Here is a 6,021-nt window from a genome sequence, read left to right on the forward strand (position 1 = left end):
TATAAATTTGGGGGAGACACAGTTCACCCCATAACAGCCTGTTTCATAATAGTGAGACTTTAAAGAAATACTGTACGGGGCACCTGGGTGGCTTAGTCGGTTAAGCGTCCGACTTTCGCTTAGGTCATGATCTCGCGGTTCGTGGGTTCGAGCCCCACGTCGGGCTCTGTGCTGACTGCCAGCTCAGAGCCTGAAGCCTGTTTCAGAGTCTGTGACTCCCTCTCTCTCTGACCCTCCCCTGCTCACGCTGTCTCTCTCCTAGAAATAAATAAAAATATTTTTAAAAAAATAAAGAAAAATAATGTACATAAATCACTTAGCAAAATGCCTGGAAATAAATGAGGAAACAACCCAGGATGATGGAAATATTTTATGTCTTCACTTGGTGGTGTTACATGGGTCAAAACTCATTGACTCATGCACTTAAAATGCACATTTGATTGCTTGTATATTACACCCCAATAAAGCTAATTTAAAAATATTAAATTACTAGCTATCCACTTCTGTACCTAATGATGTCCTTTGAAAGCATTTTAATATATTTAAAACATAGTTCAAGGTATAAGAAACCCATTAGCCTGAATGCTTGGTGACTTATTGCCCCCAAAAGATTCCCAAGCCAAAATAGAAGTATCCTAGAGTCTGGAGCTAAAAAGAAGGTCCGTGCCTGGTGTTTGCATCTGTCAATACTCCCATATAAAACTAAATCACCCAACGAGTCATTTTTCCTGGGAGTATGTCAGCCCCTCAAGGGAGTTTTAGAACTATACTTTTCCATAAAGGAGCTGAGTTCCCAGCATGTAACTTTGAAATTAATGGAAGACCTTGAGTATTTAAATCCACCAACTGTCTTAAGCACCAGTTACTGTGCCAGAGTTGGTATAAAGTCTTAAGAAGCTCCATTTGAAATGAAAGTGAAAAATATTGAAATTTTCCCCTGCAGATTTTGAATAGCATCCAAGTTAAATGATCATGACAACAGCGACAACACGTCCTGAGGGATTTAATTTTCAGCCTCAGCTTCTTAAGCCTACATTTATCTTTGGGACATCAGGAGAATTTCCAAGTTAATGTTGATAAAGACTTATGAAACTTCAGACGTAGAGTTCTGCTAACCATAAAATCAGTGGTAACATTACCAAGACTTTTAAAAACCTTCCTATAAAAAACATGTCCCCATTGAAGAATTGCTTCAGGAGATAATTTGATGTGGAAACACAAATATATAGACTTACAAGCATAATGGACTTATGCAGTGCTTTGTATATCGCCAAAAGGTGTTTGTTGTCTAAATGAGTAAATATGTTGTTTGACTAAAGGAATGACTCAGGATGAAAGCAGCATTAAAAGAAGTACAGGCACAATTTTATTATAAGCATGCAACTTTAAAACTAGGAATTGGCTGAACCACAATTAGCAGGAAGTAGCATGTTTGACCACCTCCCATGGGAAACCTGTACGGCACACAGGGCCTGGCAAATAACACACAGTGATAAATGTTTGCAAATTGAATCATTAAACGTAGGGTCTGTTTGGGAAATATATATTTTTTTAATGCCTGTGTTAGGAAACTTCCTTCTCATAGAAATCGCCTTGTAATAAGCTGCCGTGGCACTCACAGACCACATTTTATGGAGTCAAGTGAGTTTTCCCTCTACTGCGAGCTGCAGAGACGTGAGCCAGAGGGGTTCTGTAGCAGGAGCTCCTTTGATGGGTCATGGAGCAGCTCTGCTGAGATCTCAGCCTGCAGCCAGACAGTCTGGGGGGCTTGTTAAACACAAGGTCTGATTCGGAAGGCTGGGTGGGGTCCGAGACTCTGCACGTCTAACAAGCTCCCAGGTGATGTCATCATGGGGTCCACCGAACACACTTGGGGCAGCAAGGTCGCAGAAAAAGAGGGAGAATCCTGAATAACCAGGCACAGTAAGCAGATATGGGTGATGGAAGGCACTGCACCTGGGGAAGACAGGTCATTTGACCACATATGAGTCACTTAACTTTTCTGAATCCAAATTGTCTCATGGGGAAAATGGGTATAATAATAATGATGATGATAGGATGATAATGACACATTATGGGAGCCTTATAGAATTAATGAGAAACTTAATATAAAAATGTAGGAGCATGCTCCATACATAGCCTTTGTCTGCAAATGCTTAACTGACTGACCGGTAAGCACAGGTCACAGGCTCTCTGTAGGTCAGCGGACTCCGCAACTCGTCCCACCTGGTACCAAGCACAGGTGCTGAGCAGGTGTTCAGGCAGTGTTTGCTAAGGGCACTTAGGGGCACGGCAGTGGATGCCTGTAAAGACACAGACCCCTGATGGCTCCATGTGGCACCAACAGGAGAGAATCTTCACCGAGAAAGCAGTAACCTTGAGGCCTGGGGTAACTTCCAGGCTCTCCTGCAGTGGGAGACAGAACCAGCTCCTCCCAATAAAGGTGTGGTGTTAGGATAGCTGATCTTTCATATCCTTCAACATAAATTGTGTCTAAAATCACCTACCTTTGATACAAGGCGGGGCCTGTCTCGGAGGGTGGCTCGGCCTGCAGCTGTGATTAGTGCCTCAGAGACCCAAGTCCTCCTCCCGATTCTCTGGCTCCAGCCCCAGACAGCCAGCACTGCCCTGGATGATGCTGTGCTGAAGGTCAGGTGAGGGTCTTGTGAACAACTTGTGGAGTACGGAACAAAACTGCCAAGCAGTACAGCGGGAACGCAGGTAAAAAAAACCTCTGAGAATTACCTGCAGGTTCACTTAAATCATAACATTCCTTTCTGATGAGGAGTCAGAGACATCCAATCTGTTAGCAGCTTGAGAAAGCCTGGCTTCATCCACTTTCAGTGAAAATCCAGAGTAAATCTTCACTAAAACAAATGATATTTTAAAAATCTTAACAAAGTATTTATGGGGGGGGAGGGGTGCACCTGGGTGGCTCAGTGGGTTGAGCACCTGACTTCTGCTTAGGCTCAAGTCTCTCTTTATTTGAGAGAGACAGACAGAAAGAGAGAGACAGACAGAGAAAGCATGAGAAGGAGCAGGAAACCCTTCTGCTGAGATTTAGAGACTTTTTTTTTTTTAGTATGTTGTCCTTTTTAAATTGCTGATATAGCTCTATGGAGACACAGAAGTGCCCTTAACAAACAGTTACTCTATGATGTTTTTGCCACACAGAGTGTCTTTAAAATTACATTCATTGTCTTTGCCAAATGTCCTATGACTTATATATAATGTCTTTTGTCTAATTAATCAATTGGCTCATATCAAGTGAATGCTTCTTTGCTGCAGGTCAGCTACCTAGAGATACAATTTGCATTTAATTAATCATGGAGGATTCACCAGGAAGCAAATAGATTTTTTCTCAGCTTTATTGAGATACAATGGATATATAACATTGTGTAAGTTTAAAGTGTACAAGGTAATGATTTGACAGGCTCATACATTGCAAAATGATTACCACCACAGCATTAGCTAACCCTTTCATCACATCACATAATTACCATTTCTTTTTGGTGGTGAGAACACTTAAGATCTACTCTCTTAAAAACTTTTGAGTATGTAATACATTGTTGTTAACTAACTATATTCACAACGCTGTGCATTACATCCCCAAAACTTACTTATATCTTCTAAGTGAGGGTTTGTACACTTTGGCCAATATCTCCCCATTCCTCCCACACCCCGGCCCTCAGGACCCACTTTGTCTTCTCAGTTTCTAGAAGTTCAGCTTTTTAGATTCCACATGTAAGTGGTATAACATAGTATTTGTCTTTCTCTGTCTCATTTATGTCACTTTACATAATGTTACTGAGTTCCATCCATGTTGTTCCAAGTGGCAGGATGACTCATCTTTACCATAGATGAATCATATGCCATTATATATCACATCTTCTTTATCCAGTTATCTGTTGATGGACACATAGGTTGTTTCCATACCTTGGCTATTGTGAATAATGCTGTAAAGAGCATAGGAGTACAGGTATCTCCTCAAGATCCTAATTTCGTTATCTTGGGATATATACGCAGAAGCAGAGTTGCTGGATCATATGGAATTCTAGCAAATTGATTTTTTTTTTTTAGTTTATTTATTTTGAGAGAAAGAGAGTGCATGAGCATGCATGCATGCAGGGTGCAGGCTTTGTTGGGAGGGAGAGCAGAGAGAGAAAAGGGAGAGGATCCCAAGCAGGCTCCATGGTGTGAGCACAGAACCTGACGCAGGTCTCAGTCTCACAAATGTGAGATCACAACCTGAGCTGAAATCAAGAGTCGGCCACTTAACAGGCTGAGCCACCCAGGTGCCCCTAGAAAAAAGATCTTTTAATGAAATTTTCCATGGCTGTGATGAGTGAATTTAACTCATGTTTGAATAAATACTTTAAACTAGTGTTAGCCATACTTTGTAGTATATACTGTCAGTCTTCACCAACCCATTTGTGTGCTGAAGCAGAAACGGGTTTTCTGAACAAAATATGGTATCTACTCATGCATATTCCTTAACCTGCCTAGCCTTGGCTCCTTCGTTGACACAAGAGGACCCTCCCCCTGCCTCGTCTGGCTGGTTGTCAAACTCCTATTAACTTGCAACCAAGCACAGATCCCCACATATCGTCACCAGAGAACTGACCCCTGGAACTCTCTGCTGCCCAATTCTCACACAAGTCCAGTCTTAAAACATAAAGAATATGATGACCATGCCATCCACCGTTCCTGCACGTGTCCTAAATCTTACTCTTTTTTCAAGACAGATGGCTAGCAAACTGCACATAGGAGCTCTCTGCTTTTGTCCTTCATAGAACTGCTTTTATTGGACTCTACCCTATTTTGATTGTGAGGTTCACAGGCTTGTCTGGACAAAACAATCCAAAGGGCTAGGTCCTCTTTGGATACCCAATCTTCCTGCTAAAGCTTAGCACAACACATTGCACAAGCCAAGTGTTCCATACAGTATCTCAACTTAATTCATTTTGCATTTCAGTTCTCTGTGGTGTGACATAAAAAGCACTTGACTGTGAACTGAGAGACCCAGGCTCTAGAACTCACCTTCCAGGATCCAACAGCACAGGCTTGGGTGAGGACTTGTCCGTCCTCCCCTGAAATGAACATTATCCTAAATGATCTTTAATGTCTTCTTTTTTAGTTTAATATATTTAGTATCTCCAACATCAACTAGCCACCAATTAATACTTTAATAAATTAAATATCTGTTGTAATTGGTATTATAATTTCTTTACAAATAACAATGTTAATATTATTTTTTGAAAAACCAATTTATCTTCTTAATAAATCTGGCTAGTTTCAATTGTATTTGTTTTATAGAGGACAGGGCTAAAATTTAGCCTTGAAATATCAGTGATTCAAAATTAATGACTTCCAAGTTCATGAAAAGTTACTATTTGAAAATGTTCAAGATATTTAGTGACCTTGAAATTAACTTTAATTCATTTTACCTTTACTTCTACATTAATTCTTCCTCTAGACAATTTTATATTGGTAATGGATGTCAAAAATTGGCCCAAAATGTATTTTTTTTTGCCTTATTTATGTTTAAGAAACAAGTACCATATTTTTTAATCAATAATAAGATAGGTTGGGGGTGCCTGGGTGGCTCAGTTGGTTAAAAGTCTGACTTTGTCTCAGGTCATGATCTCGTGGTTTGTGAGTTCAAGCCCCACATCGGGCTCTGTGCTCAGAGCTCAGAGCCTGGAGCATGCTTCAGATTCTGTCTCTCCCTCTCTATCTCTGCCCCTCCCTTGCTCACATTCTGTCTCTCTCTCAAAAATAAATAAACATTTGGGACGCCTGGGTGGCTTAGTCGGTTAAGCGTCCGACTTTCGCTTAAGTCATGATCTCCCAGTTCGTGGGTTCGAGCCCCGCGACGGGCTCTGTGCTGACTGCCAGCTCAGAGCCTGGAGCCTGTTTCAGTCTGTGACTCCCTCTCTCTCTGACCCTCCCCTGCTCCCGCTGTCTCTCTCTCTCTCCCCTAGAAATAAATAAAAATATTTAAAAAATAAAATAAAATAA

The sequence above is a fragment of the Hyaena hyaena genome, unplaced genomic scaffold (genome assembly GCF_003009895.1).
Source record: "Hyaena hyaena isolate Hyena2069 unplaced genomic scaffold, ASM300989v1 scaffold_303, whole genome shotgun sequence".
NCBI classification, from domain to species: Eukaryota; Metazoa; Chordata; class Mammalia; order Carnivora; family Hyaenidae; genus Hyaena; species Hyaena hyaena.